The sequence below is a fragment of the Chlorocebus sabaeus genome, chromosome 2, assembly GCF_047675955.1.
Source record: "Chlorocebus sabaeus isolate Y175 chromosome 2, mChlSab1.0.hap1, whole genome shotgun sequence".
NCBI classification, from domain to species: domain Eukaryota; kingdom Metazoa; phylum Chordata; class Mammalia; order Primates; family Cercopithecidae; genus Chlorocebus; species Chlorocebus sabaeus.
In genome coordinates, this window is record NC_132905.1 from 17,901,827 (window position 1) to 17,914,390 (window position 12,564).

The window sequence follows — 12,564 nt, forward strand, 5'->3', positions numbered from 1 at the left end:
CAATGCACAGTGACTGTTTCTGAACTGGCCGATCTAGTCTGTGCAAGGGGCCTTTCTGGGCAGCAAGCCAGGGGTGGCCACTGGAGAAGACTGCTCCTACCCTCGCCTGAGGCCCCGCTCCTCTGAAGGCGGCCTGCAGTGGTAGTCGGGGGCGGAAATGGGAAGCCGTAGTCGCAGTAAAATCAGGTGGGGGAATAGGCTCCGGTCTCAAGCTGTGGCCGCCGGGGGAGCTGCCAGGCGGGGAGGTAGATGGTCCCCCTCCTGGGGGCGCTCCTTCCGCGCGGATCTAGGGTTGGAGGAGGGAGGGGCACTAGCCCCTGTGGGGTTTCCTGGGACTGGGCCGCCTGAGAGAGGGAAAGGCCGTCCCCTCGTGGCGTAGGAGGGGCGCGATCCTTGGGGCGGGGGCCGGGGCTCCCCGGCTGCGGGGGTCCGGGCCTGGCGGCCGCCTGCGGCTCAGCACTGTGCGGCGCTCCTGCCCGGCGGGCGCTGCATTCTCCGAGTCTCCACCAGAGGCTGCGGGAGGAAGGAAGGGATCCGTCCCTTGCACACTTCCCCCCTAGTCAGACACGCACACTCCCTCGCTCCCGCTCGCTCGCTCACTCCCTCGCTCTCTCGCTCTCTCGCTCACACACACGCGCGCACACGCCGCCGCGGCTCCCCGTCTCGCTCCCGCTCTCCCTCCGGCTCCTCCGGGCGGCCGCGGGGCTCCGGACTCGCCCGCCGCCCGCGCCGGGGCTTCCGCCCCACGCAGCGTCCCGAGGCGGCAGGACTGGGGGGAGCCCCGGGCCGCTCCCCGAGGTAAGAGCGCGGAGTGCCGCGGGAGGGGCGGCCGGATCGCCGCCGAGGGGAGGCTGCCCGGCGGGGAGGGAGCCCCCTGGCCGGCGGGAGCGGCCGGGCAGGCGGCGCGGGGGGCGAGCCTCCAGCCGCAGGAGGAGCCGGGGTGCCTGCGCCCGGCCCTGCGAGCCCCCTCCTCTCGGCGGCGCGGGCGGGGAGGGAGTTTCCCACGTCCAAACTTTCCCCGGCGCGGAGCCGAGCCGCCTCTCGGCCCAAAGCCCGCAGCCCCCACCCGTCCCCACAACCTCGTCCGCCGCGCGCCCGGGAGCCTCCGGGACCCCCGCGGGCCGAGGGGTGGCAACGCCAGGGGCCGAGCCGGCGCTCCAAAAGGAGCTGGGAAGGTGGCGCACAGCCCTGACGCGAAGGCTGGGACCCAGGCGTTCCCGGTCCCCCAACCCTGCTAGCGGGGCTCGGCTCCCCGGCCCCTCCCAGAGGCGGGGTCCGGGGCCGGGAAATACCGCACGGCGCGAGCGTGTGCGCGCGGTGTGTGTGTGCGAGGTCGTGCCGCGTCCAGGGGCACCCGGAGGCTGACTCCAGCCGCGGCGACACGCATGGCTCTGGCCCCCTCTGAGCCGGGGAACCGGCCCACAGGGACCCCTGCCGGCCCCACCCGCGCGACCCTGTTGCCCTCTGGCCGTCGGGCGGGCTGGCGGTGAGCGAGGACCAGCGCTGCCCTCTTCCTTAGGACTCGACTCCGGAGACACCGTCCCCGATTCGGAAGAAGGACAGGGCTCCCGACCGCCTAACGTCCAAAGAGAGCGCCACTTAGGGCTAACCCTCGGGGGCCGCGGCGTTTACTGGGAAGAGTGGACTGCGTGGGTGCGCAGGGTGCTGGGCAGCCCTGGGTGGACACAATGTGGACCCGTCTCCCTCGCGCCTCCCGGCTGCCTCTTCTCTGGCACTGTCGGGCCCTGTCCCAGGCGTGGCTGCAGCGGGCAGAGCTGATCCAGGGTCCCCCGAGGTCTCCCCGAGGTGCAGGGCACCCCCTTGTGGCGGGCAGAGAAACTGCTGTTTGAGGCCGCTCAGGGCTTCCAAGGCGCTCGCTCCTGGGAACCTCTTCTCTCCCACCCCTTCGGGCGTCGCCAGGGTTGCGCATGCCAGCTTCTTTTTCCGTGGGGCTGATTCCAGCACTCCCCAGCTTTCTGGAGCTGGCCAAGGTGCCCCCAGCACAGGCTCATTCGAGGGCTTTGGCTGTTGCCAGCTCTCTGTGGCCCCTCCACTCAGGTTCAGGATCTCATCCTCTTCTCCCACTGGTCAGCGCCACTACCCTATATCAGCATCACCACTGCTCTGGGGCCCAAAGGCTCCACCCTAACGACCATGACTCTTTGTCCTTCATTAGTATCCCGTGTATGTGTCCTTCAGTGCCCACTCCGTCCCCCTCAGTTGCCTCTAGTCTACAGCCCTTGTTGAAATTTGTCCTCTACACCCATAGTGACATTCTTTGGTCTTTGCCCATCGATGACCATTTCCCCGTCCTCCAGGACCCATCTTCTGTCCTGTCTGCCTCAGTTTTTCTGTAGCACTCACCTGTTCCTTGCCCCAGTCATTTCTCTACTTCACCCTTATTTCCCTCCTTGTCCCAGTGTCTAGAACTCTCCTCTTCCATTCCTCCTGGAAGGGAAGGGCATTGCCAACATTTAAACACTGCTTCCTGGAGATGTCCATGTGCCCTTCTGGGACCACCACTGCCAGTGCCTCGGGGGCAGGTACTTTATAAAGCCAGCCAGGTCTCTCTCAGCTAAGGGACACCTGTACCTCTTGTGCGTCCCCATCAGGGGGTCCCTGGAGACGAGAACCCCTTTCCCTATTCCTAGCTGTGATCAGCATATTGGAGACCACCTGGGCTGCCCTCTTTTCTATTTTCAAGGATTGGCAACAATGGCCCGAGGTCACATGGTAAGCTATACCCAGAGCCAGAATAGGAACCCAGGCATCTTGACTTCCAGGCCTCACCAATGCTCCTTATGTGTTGGGTAGGCCTGGGGCAAAACAGAGCCATTTCTTGGCTTCATGCTGCAGGCAGGACAAGAAGACACTTGCTTAAATTCAGCATGAAGTGTTCAAGTTAGACCCCAGTGCTCCCAGTCCAGTGCAGGAAGAAGCTGTTGAATGCCTTTAGCAGAGAAGCCAAGTAGCAGAAGCAGAGGACAAAGTTTGGCCCCTAAAAGTGTGTTGTGACCTCCGGGTGAGTCACAGCCTTTCTGTCAAAAGGGTGGCTGTGATCTCAGGATGTTTCTGGTCGTGCTCTGGAGTAATCATACCTAGAGGCTGGAACCCCCGATGCCCCTGCTGCTTCCCCAGGCATTGGTCTTTCTGAGGGCTTTGCAGGAGTGCTGCATTCTGAAGCCCTCTGACAGGGGGCCGGGCCATAGCTGGGGCAGGGAGCCCAGGAGGGCCTGTCTCTTCCCGAGTTGGCAAAGTTCGGAGCAGCCAGTTTATTTACCACATGGGCGATAAGAGTCAGCCAATTAAACTTCCTCTCCTCTCTCTCTGTTCTTCCCCCTCCCCTTTTTCTTCCATCAGGAAGTTCCAGTCTGAAATGCAGCCTCAGGTAGAGGGAGAGAGAGTGAATGATTTCTGTTTATATAACACGGGCAGCAGCTGGCACTGCACGGCCTGGGAGAGAGTGGGGGAATAGAAGACCCTATGGTGGTGGGTGGGCTGAGGCCTCAGGGCCGAGGACTTCCTCATTCCTCCCCATAGCTGAGCCAGGAAGGGTGCTGGGGCTGGGGACCAGGTGGGGAATCAGGCTGAAAGGAAACCCAGGCCTCAGGCCAGGCTCAGAGAGAAAAGCCTCATGCCCCCAGCAAGAGTGGGCACACCCTCCACCCCGGGTTCCTCAGAGCACCTTTAAGATGGAGCTCTCGAGTCAGGGCCTCTCCTTCCTACAACCTTATGTTTTGATTCTGGCCCCTCTAGAGAAAGCCTAGATATTTCACCACCAGGACAGGCTCTGACCTCAACTTTTCATCAGGGCAGGCGGGCATGGTAGGACTGTCTTTCCCCTCATGGAGGAGACAAGGCCTAACAAGAAAGTTGTCTGTGGAGTGATTTGAGCTCTGTGTATCTGGCAGGAGGGACATTTTCTCATTGTTGGTGATACACGGTGGCTACTTGGAAACAGAGGTGCAGGACAGGAAGGCTGGAGGCATGGCTGTTATATGCAGTTGGGCAGGTTGTTGACTGTCCAAGGACATTTAATGCAGGAGGAGAGTGGGGACTGAAATCTATTTTAAGCTCCACTGTCCAAGTCAGGTGCCTGCCTGGAGGAGGGGGGCATCTTTCTCTAATTTACAAAAAGGCTTCATATACTTACCAGCCATGGCCTATGGGGCTGCTTACCCCCAGAGAAGGATCCCTTTCTTTAATTACTCCAAAAGTGGCCCATCTGGGGGTTAAGGATATGTTCACTGTTCACTCCTTAGCTCAGTTCTCTTACAATGGGCACACACCTTTCTGAATATGTGGATCTGATTTCAAACACATGAGGTGCAGAAACCTGGAGGAATTCCCTTCTCCCCCCACGTTTCCCTCCACGCCCCATCAGCAGGCTCCTTCCTGCTGTCACATTGGGATTAGGCTGGGAACTTCTTGCTTTGTCGTCAGACCCACAAGCCTTCAGCCATCCACTTGTTACCAGCTCTTTCCTGTGCATAATATAAATAGATGATTAAGCGCGTAGGCATTGGAGTCCAACCAGCCTGAGTTTGTAACTTGCTGGCAAGTTACTTTGCCTCTCTGAGCCTCAGTCTCTTGCTCTGTGAAATGGAGGAAAATATAATACCTGTCTCATTGGGTTGTTGTGAAGATTAAATGTGCATAAGCATGTATGGTCCTGAGCACGATGCCTGGCACATAGGACACTCCATATGTAAAGCAGTATCGTTATTATTCATATCTCTCTGTTTGTATTCCTTGGTTCCCATGGGGTAAAGGCAGTGGTTCCTCCCTGTTTGGTTTTGCACATGATTTTGGCTGCCTGCACCCCTGCAGGAGGGGAAGTGAGTTAGGACCACCAGGATCTGTCTCTGACTTCAGGATCCTTCTTCCTTTGCCTTGAGGAAGGTGGAGTCCCTGCATGCAGCCGGCAGTGTAGGAACATGTTCTAGAGTCCCACAGATTCATTTCATCCTAATCTCTACCTTTTCTCCCCTCTCATCCATCTCGCGATCCCTGCTCCAGCTCAGACCTCACTGGCTCATGCCTAACCTGTTGTGGCAGCCTCCTCCCTGGCCTCCCAGCCTGTGATACCCTCCCGCTGCAACCCCTGTGGCAACCAGAGCGTATTTTCTCTAACGCAGGTGGGATCGTGTCACTGGCTTGATTAAAACCCTTCCATGGCTCCCCATTGCCTACTGAATTAAGTCCAGACTCGGCACCATGACATTCAAGGTCCTTGTAATCCGTCTGCGTCCTCCTTTATCTCCCACTGTGCTTCCAATCTGACACTCCTGCAACCAGCCCCACCTGCCCTTCCACCTGAACGCCCTTCCTTGAAGATATTCCAAAGCATTAAGGACCCAACCCAAATAGCACCTTTTCGTTGCATCACCCATCTGCCTGTCTGACCATCCATTCGTTATCCAGTTTAAAATATATACATTTACATATATACCTAAAGCATTTACTATGTGTTAAGCATTGCGCTGCATGGTAGAGACACAATGGTGAGCAAGCAGCCTGAATCCCAGCCGACAGGAGTCTGGTGGACCAGGGAGGAAGACGAACAATTCTCATAACTGTGACAGCCAATGGGCGGGGCGGCAGAGGCTGCTAGGAGGAAATGATGTTGAGGCACACCTGCAGGCTGTCTCGAGGTTATCTATGGGATAAAGGGGGGTAGGGAGGAACAAGAGCAGGGAAGGCAGCCTCTAAGCCAAGGGGTACCAAGGCCCTAAGAGGAGGGAGAATAGCAGAGGAACTGCGAGTTCAGTTGGCTGAAGTGGGGTTCAGTGAGTGGGAGTCACGGGAAACCAGGCCAGCGAGGTGGGCAGCAGCCAGGTCCTGTGGGTCTTGAAAGCCACACAAGGAGCTTGGCCTTCATCCCAAGAGCAGTGGGGAGCCACACACAGGTTTTCAGCACGGGAGCGGCGCATGGAGATTCACCATTAGAAGCCTCATCCTGCTGCTGGGTGGGGAAGACCAGGTCCTGGGCTGCTGGTGTCTGGTTCTGAGTCATGGAGGGGCACTCACTCGTGAGGGTTGTGGGAGTGGAATGGATAGAGCTGAGTAACTGCATGGGCATGGGGGAGAGAAGGAGTCCCCATTCCTGGCTCAGGAGGCTGTGTGGGTCATGAAGATGCTACATGAAGAGGAGAAAGGCTTTCAAGAAGAGGTGGGGACCAGCTGTGGACAGGTCGAGGTGAGATCCTAGTGGGATACATGAGTGGGGATGCCTGATGAATAGTCATGCAAAAACATCTAGGCCAACCCGGAGAGTTCTGGGCTGGAAACAGAGTTTTGAGGCCATGAGGAAGGAGGAGCTCACCATCCAGGATGAGTCTGTAGAATGGAAAGAAGGTTGAGGTGCTCTTAAGGTTCAGGGACAGGTTCATCCCCGGAAGCCTTCTTGGACCCAGCCAGGCACACGTGACTCCTATCTATAGTTTGAACCTCTGTAGCAATTAGTTTAGTTTTCTTTTCTCACTGCCTGCCTTGTGTCATCTGCAGCACATTAGATCAGTGTTTTTCAACTGGGGGCAATTTTGCCCCCCAGAGGACTCTTGGCAATGTCTCGAGACATTTTTGGCTGTCACTACTGCGTAGAAGGCTGCTGCTGTCATCTGATGGGTAGAGGCCAGGGATGCTGCTAAACCGCCTACAACGCACAAGACAGTCCCCCCACCCCACTGCAAAGACTCATGTAGCTCAAACTGTTGATAGTGTGGAGGCTGAGAAACCAAGCCCTGGATGAGAAGATCTTGAAGGCAGGCGCTGGGCTTTTTCATTTTTTCCTCCCTAGGGTCTAGCGTGGCATATGGTGCAAAGCTGCACTCACTCCATTCACTGAATTAAATGTGGGTGTGAGGAGAGGGGGCCTGAGGCCATGTAACCTTGAAGTCTGAGTTAGAGTTAGGCCCAACTCTAACCAGGGTTGCCTGGCCCCTCCCCAGAGAGCTGGACCATGCAAATACACAGGCACTTAGAGAGGAGAAAAGGATGCACTGCCTGGTGGGGAGCTCCTGGATCCACAGATATTTTTATATATATATATACACACATATATATATGTGTATATATATACACACATATATATATGTATATATATACACACACATATATATGTGTATATATATTTATTTATTTTTTTTGAGATGGAGTTTTACTCTTGTTGCCCAAGCTGGAGAGCAATGGCACAATCTTGGCTCACTGCAACTTCTGCCTCCTGGGTTCAAGCAACTCTCCTCCCTCAGTCTCCCAAGTAGCTGGGATTACAGGCACCTGCCACAACGCCTGACCAATTTTTGTATTTTTAGCAGAGACAGGGTTTCACCATGTTGACCAGGCTGGTCTCGAACTCCTGACCTCTGTTGGTCCACCCGCCTTGGCCTCCCAAAGTGCTGTGATTACAGGCATGAGCCACCACACCCGGCCATATATATATATTTAATAGGCAAGTTACAGATAAACAAAATGAGAAACATGACAACCTACTTATTAGGTGCACGGGCTCTGGAAGCAGACAGAGCAGAGTTGAAGTTCCGACTCTGCCACTTAATAGCTGAGTGAACCTCAGTTTCCTCATCTAGAAAATGGTTTTAATAAAACCTACCTCCAAGGACTCTGGAGCAATGAAGTAATACAGACAAAGTGCTTAGCACTGCACTGGGCTCACAGGAGGTATTTAATACAGAGTGATTCTCTATGTGTGTGCGTGTGTACATTTATATATATATGTATATATGTATGTATCTTTTTATATATGAAAGCATTTTTAATTAGCCATGATTTTACCACCACTTGGCTACCATTTCAGTGCATATCCTTCTTGACATATATAGATTTTTAAAAAATAAAAATGGCATCTTGCTTTATACATATGCCTCCATAACCTGCTTTTTTTCACCCTATAATATATTGTGAATGTCTTGCCATTTCGATAAATATACATCTACATCATCATTTTTTAAGAGCTGCATGGTTCTCCATTGTGTGGCTGGCCCATAATTCATTTAAGCAGCCCCCACTGTTGGACATTTGGGTTGTTTCCAATCCTTCGCTATTACAAACAATTCTGCCATGAACATCCTTGTACACACATCTACACGCTCTTGTCCGATGATTTCTTCAGGGACCACTTGGACATTTTTGGCAGGAGGCGCGTGGCCCTGACCAGATTCCTCAAGTGGAAGCCCTTGGGGCCAGCAAAGAGGGGGCTGGGGGGTCCCTGGGGAAGGGAAGGATGCTGGATGGCAGAGAACTGTTTTGGCTTCTGGAAAGTAGGTCCAGATGTGAACACCACAGACCCCTCTGCGAGTGAAAAAAGCAGAAGGCCCCGCCCTGTCTTCTTTGTTGTCACCGTACTGCTTGCGGAGTAGGGGAGGGGAGCTGGGGAGGTGGAGTGGGTGCGTGTGTATGTGCGCGTGCGCGCGCGTGTGTGTGTGATGGGCAGAGTGACAGGCACCAGGCAGGCGGGGGACACAAGGTGGATGGGCCCAGGCAGACTGATGGATGGGTAGCAGAAGCAGGTGGATCCAGGTCAGCGGGTAGACAAGATGATGGGTAGGTGACAAGCCAGACAGACTCAGGTAACTAGACACAGGACTGTGGCCTCACAGCGGGGCCCGCAGGGACCAGAGGCTAAAATTGTGTATTCAGGGACAACAGAGAGTTATCAGGAGAGGCAGCGCAGCCCCCAGGCCAGGAGGCTGCCAAGGCTTGCGTCTTCTAGGATCCAAGTGACTGTGTTTAGGGTTATGCCTTTTTGAGTTGAAAGGGCCTTTAGGGACTGACCAATCCAAGCCCATGATACAGAAGGGAAACTGAGGCCCAGGGAGAGGCTGGAACTTGCCCAGGGTCCTATGGTGTCTCAGAGCAGACTGAATCCTTTGCCCCTAGCTGAGTCTATTTCAGTGTCCATTTATTCAAATGGCTTGAAGAGAAGGGAGATGGGTTGGCAGGGTGGGAGGGGAGCTGGGAGGTCAGAATGAGCCTTATCATGGCTTTTCTCTGTCCTCCCCACTCCAACAGCACTATTCATGACACACTACTGTGCGCTGTTGAGAGAACTGCCTGGGAGCCAGACTTCCAGGGTTCCCATCTTTGCCCTGCCACTTACTAGCTGAGTGACTTTCTGCCTCAGTTTCCTCATCTGTACCTACCTCATAGGATTACTGAGAAGGTGAAATGAATTATTAGAAGTAAAGCACTTAGAACAGTGCACTTAGGCCCATATTCAGTGTTCCATAAGCCTTAGCTACTAATACTGTGCTATTTTGCCCTTATTTTTTTTTATTGTTTATTTATTTATTTATTGAGACAGAGTCTCACATAGGCGTGAGCCACTGCACCTAGCCATGCCCTTATTTTTCCCCTTGAATTCTGTAAATGTTTGTACGCACCTGCATGCTCACACACACATGACTACATGAGCAGGCTGTGTACCTTGGAGGCAAAGGTTGTGTCTCTCCTGTGTCCTAGCCCTCCCACCATCAGGACCCTATTTGCCAGCTGGGCACACAGTAGGTGCTCCATAAATGCTCTTGAGGAAGTGGCACACTTGGCTGTATCTGGTCGCGGGCACCAGGGGAGGCTTCGTGGGGAGGCAGCATTTGAGCTGTGTGTTGAAGCTAGGATGATGCTGCCGCAAGTGGAGGGTATGGGTGGAGGGTGGGGGTGCTTTCCAGCAGGTGGGAAGAGCATGAGCAAAGAGGAGGAGCTTGGCAAAGGCTTGGGTGCCAGCCGGTTGCCCTGTTGACCAGGGCACAGAAGACATGGAGGGGAGGAAAGACAGAGAGGACCAGAAAGGGAAGTTGTAGCTGAATTCAGATGCGTGGAGCTCCAGGCTGAGGAATGTAGGCAATAGGAAGTTATTGAAGGTTGCTGGCTGGAATTAAGCTGTAGAAAGAATTTCCTGTTGGCAGTGTTTTAGGATGGACTTGAGGGAAAGAGAAAGGAGGCAACAGACAGGGGCAGCTGAAATTGTCCAGGAGATAAGTGGGGTGGGGGCTTAATGAAGTTGTAGAGAACAGGGGCCAGGGAGAAAGGCCCCAAGGAAATAGGATCAACAGGACTCAGAGCTGTTTGCTTGTTGGAGATAAGGGAGACGGAGGAATGAAATATGACAAAGTCTCAGGCCTGGTGTCTGGGAGAACTGGGGTCCATTAACCAAATTAGGAGAGCCTATACTTGGGATATATAGGGGAAAATTGAGATGCCAGTTGAGATTATTCATCCAGCCAGCATCCCATCTAAGCCAGCCATCCATCCACTCATCCATCCACCCACCCATCCATCCATCCATCCACCCATTCATCAATCCATCCATTTATCCAATCCATCATCCTCCAGCCCACCCACCTCCATTTAAACATCCATCTGCCTGCAGTTCACCCCTCACCCACCTCCACCCGTTATCCACCCACCCATCATTTACAGTCATATCACCACCTTTCTTTCCATCTTCTTACTACTCATCTCTCCACCCTCATTCACCCTCGAAGTCTACCAACTTCTCCATCCATCCAAGATACATTTCTTGTGAGCCTACTATGTGCCAGGCTCTGATAAAATCTTAACACAGCATTTGAAGATACCTGATCCTAAAGATAATGATTAGAAAAGCCAACCAAAAGGACCAAAATGATTTTACCCAGAAGAGAAAAGTTTGAGAGGAGACTTTATGTATCCAAAGCGATGAGGAATGGAATGAACAGTGGCCTGTAGATCAGCCTTTTTGTTCTATTTCCAAGACAGAACAGAGGAAATGGGTTGCACTTGCAGCTGGACAGATTGAGGTTGGCTGTGAGGAAGGACTACCTTATTGATCATTACAGGTGTCTGAAGTACCGACCTGATAATGCATTTGGGCTGTAGGAGGATATCAGAATCTGTAGAGGTGACTTTGAGGAAATGGGTGCAGAGTGGGGCATTTGTGGAGGAGTTAGTAGAGGGGGCGTCAGGATCTTGCCTTGAGGAGAGGTGGGTGGGGGAGTGGTGGAGCAGAGGACCAAGGTGAGGGGACCATCAGGGGCACAGGGCTGTGTAAGCCAAGGAGACAACCCTGTGGCCAGGATGGGTCAGCCGAGGCAGGGCACCCGGGTAGTGGGTCAGGGAGGAGATGGCTGCATTTAATCCCCAAAACAAACTTGGAGGAAGGGCCTTCCCACTCTCTCACTGCCCCTGTCCCTTCATAAGCCACCATTTCTCTCCAAGCCCTCATCCTCTTGGAAAGCCCCAAGCCCCTTCCGGAGCCTCTGTCCCCTGCAGGTTAGCCCCCATCCCCTCACTGAGCCCGTGCTCTCTTTTCTGAGCCTTTATGCTCACAAACCCAGCCCTGCAGCCGAGCCCCTGGCCCGATCCCCACCTCCCACAGAGTGCCCGTCTCTTCTTGGAGTCCCCGTCTCCTTGTGGAGGCCTGGTCCTCTCACGTGATAGAGCCCCCAATTCCCCAGAATCTCCACAGAGCTCCTGCACCCCCTGTGAAAGCTCTAACCCTCCACAGAGCCCCCAGCCCTCCTGGAAACCCATCCCGTCCCTGAGCCCCCATTCCGTCCCTGAGCACCTCCTGTCACTTAGCTCCTGGTCACCTTCTGGCATGCCTGCCCCTTCCAGAGCCCCTGTTCTCTCACAGAATTTCTGTCCTCCGAACTGAAGACTCATCTCGTCTCTGAGCCTGCACTCCCTCAAGGAGCCCTCATCCCTACTCACAGAGCCCTGGCCTCCTCACTCAGCCCCTGCCCCTCCTAGAGCCCTCGAGCAGCCCCTGGCTTCCTCCCAGAGCCCTCGTGCCACTCTCTGTCCCAGGGTACCAGCCCTTGAGGTCCGTGGGGCACCATCAGCTGGCAGTGGGTGGCCCCAGCTTAAAGTCATTCCCAGGTCTCTGAATCAACTCAGCCAGCTTCAGGCTGGGAAAGAAGCCCCTGGATTTGGGACCATAAGACCCTCCCCGCAGCCTGCCTAGTACCGTGGGGGGCTTTTGGGACAGAGGGACTTGTAAGTCCCCAAGTGAGTTGGGCTGGGGGTGGAGACCTGCAGCTTTGGCAGCTCCATTAGGCTCGGCTTATGGGCTGGGAGAAGCTGGAGACTCTTGCTGCTTCTGGTTAGAAAAACAATCACAAATTAGAGAAAATGCTTTGGGAAATTGCTGTGCTGTGTGAGAGGGAGGCTGCCTCAGGAGGGAGGGAAAGAGGCTCCTAAGACAGCAATGGCTCCCTGTGGCCTCGCCTGTCAGCGCCAAACCATCTGCTTGGCGTTCAAAGCCCCATCACGTCATCTGACATGATCACCTGATGAGCTCAGACACAGACCTGCTAGGCCATTGCTCCAGGGCCCATTCCCACCTGCAAACCTTTGCTCACCTGGGCTGTGCCCTTACATCTATTCAATCTCAGCACCCCCTTGCAGCCCTTTGCGAACCATTGTTACCTGTCTTGCTTCTCTAACTGGTCCCTTGAGGACAGGAATCATGTCTTTTGCTAATGGCAGTCAGAGACAGACAGATCTGGGCACCAATCCTTATTGGATACATTTTAGCTGAATGGCTTTGGGCAGGTGTTCAACTTTCCG

General features: G+C 54.6%; 1 protein-coding gene across 1 annotated transcript in view; it reads left to right on the forward strand.

Moving 5' to 3' along the window:
* Positions 1-382: 382 nt before the first annotated feature.
* Positions 383-12,564, forward strand: part of CDH22 (cadherin 22) — a 134,700-nt gene continuing 122,518 nt past the window's right edge. Inside the window, exon 1 of the mRNA XM_008015408.3 lies at positions 383-798. The gene's annotated coding sequence lies outside the window, so the exon portion shown is untranslated. The remainder of the gene's footprint in view (positions 799-12,564) is intronic.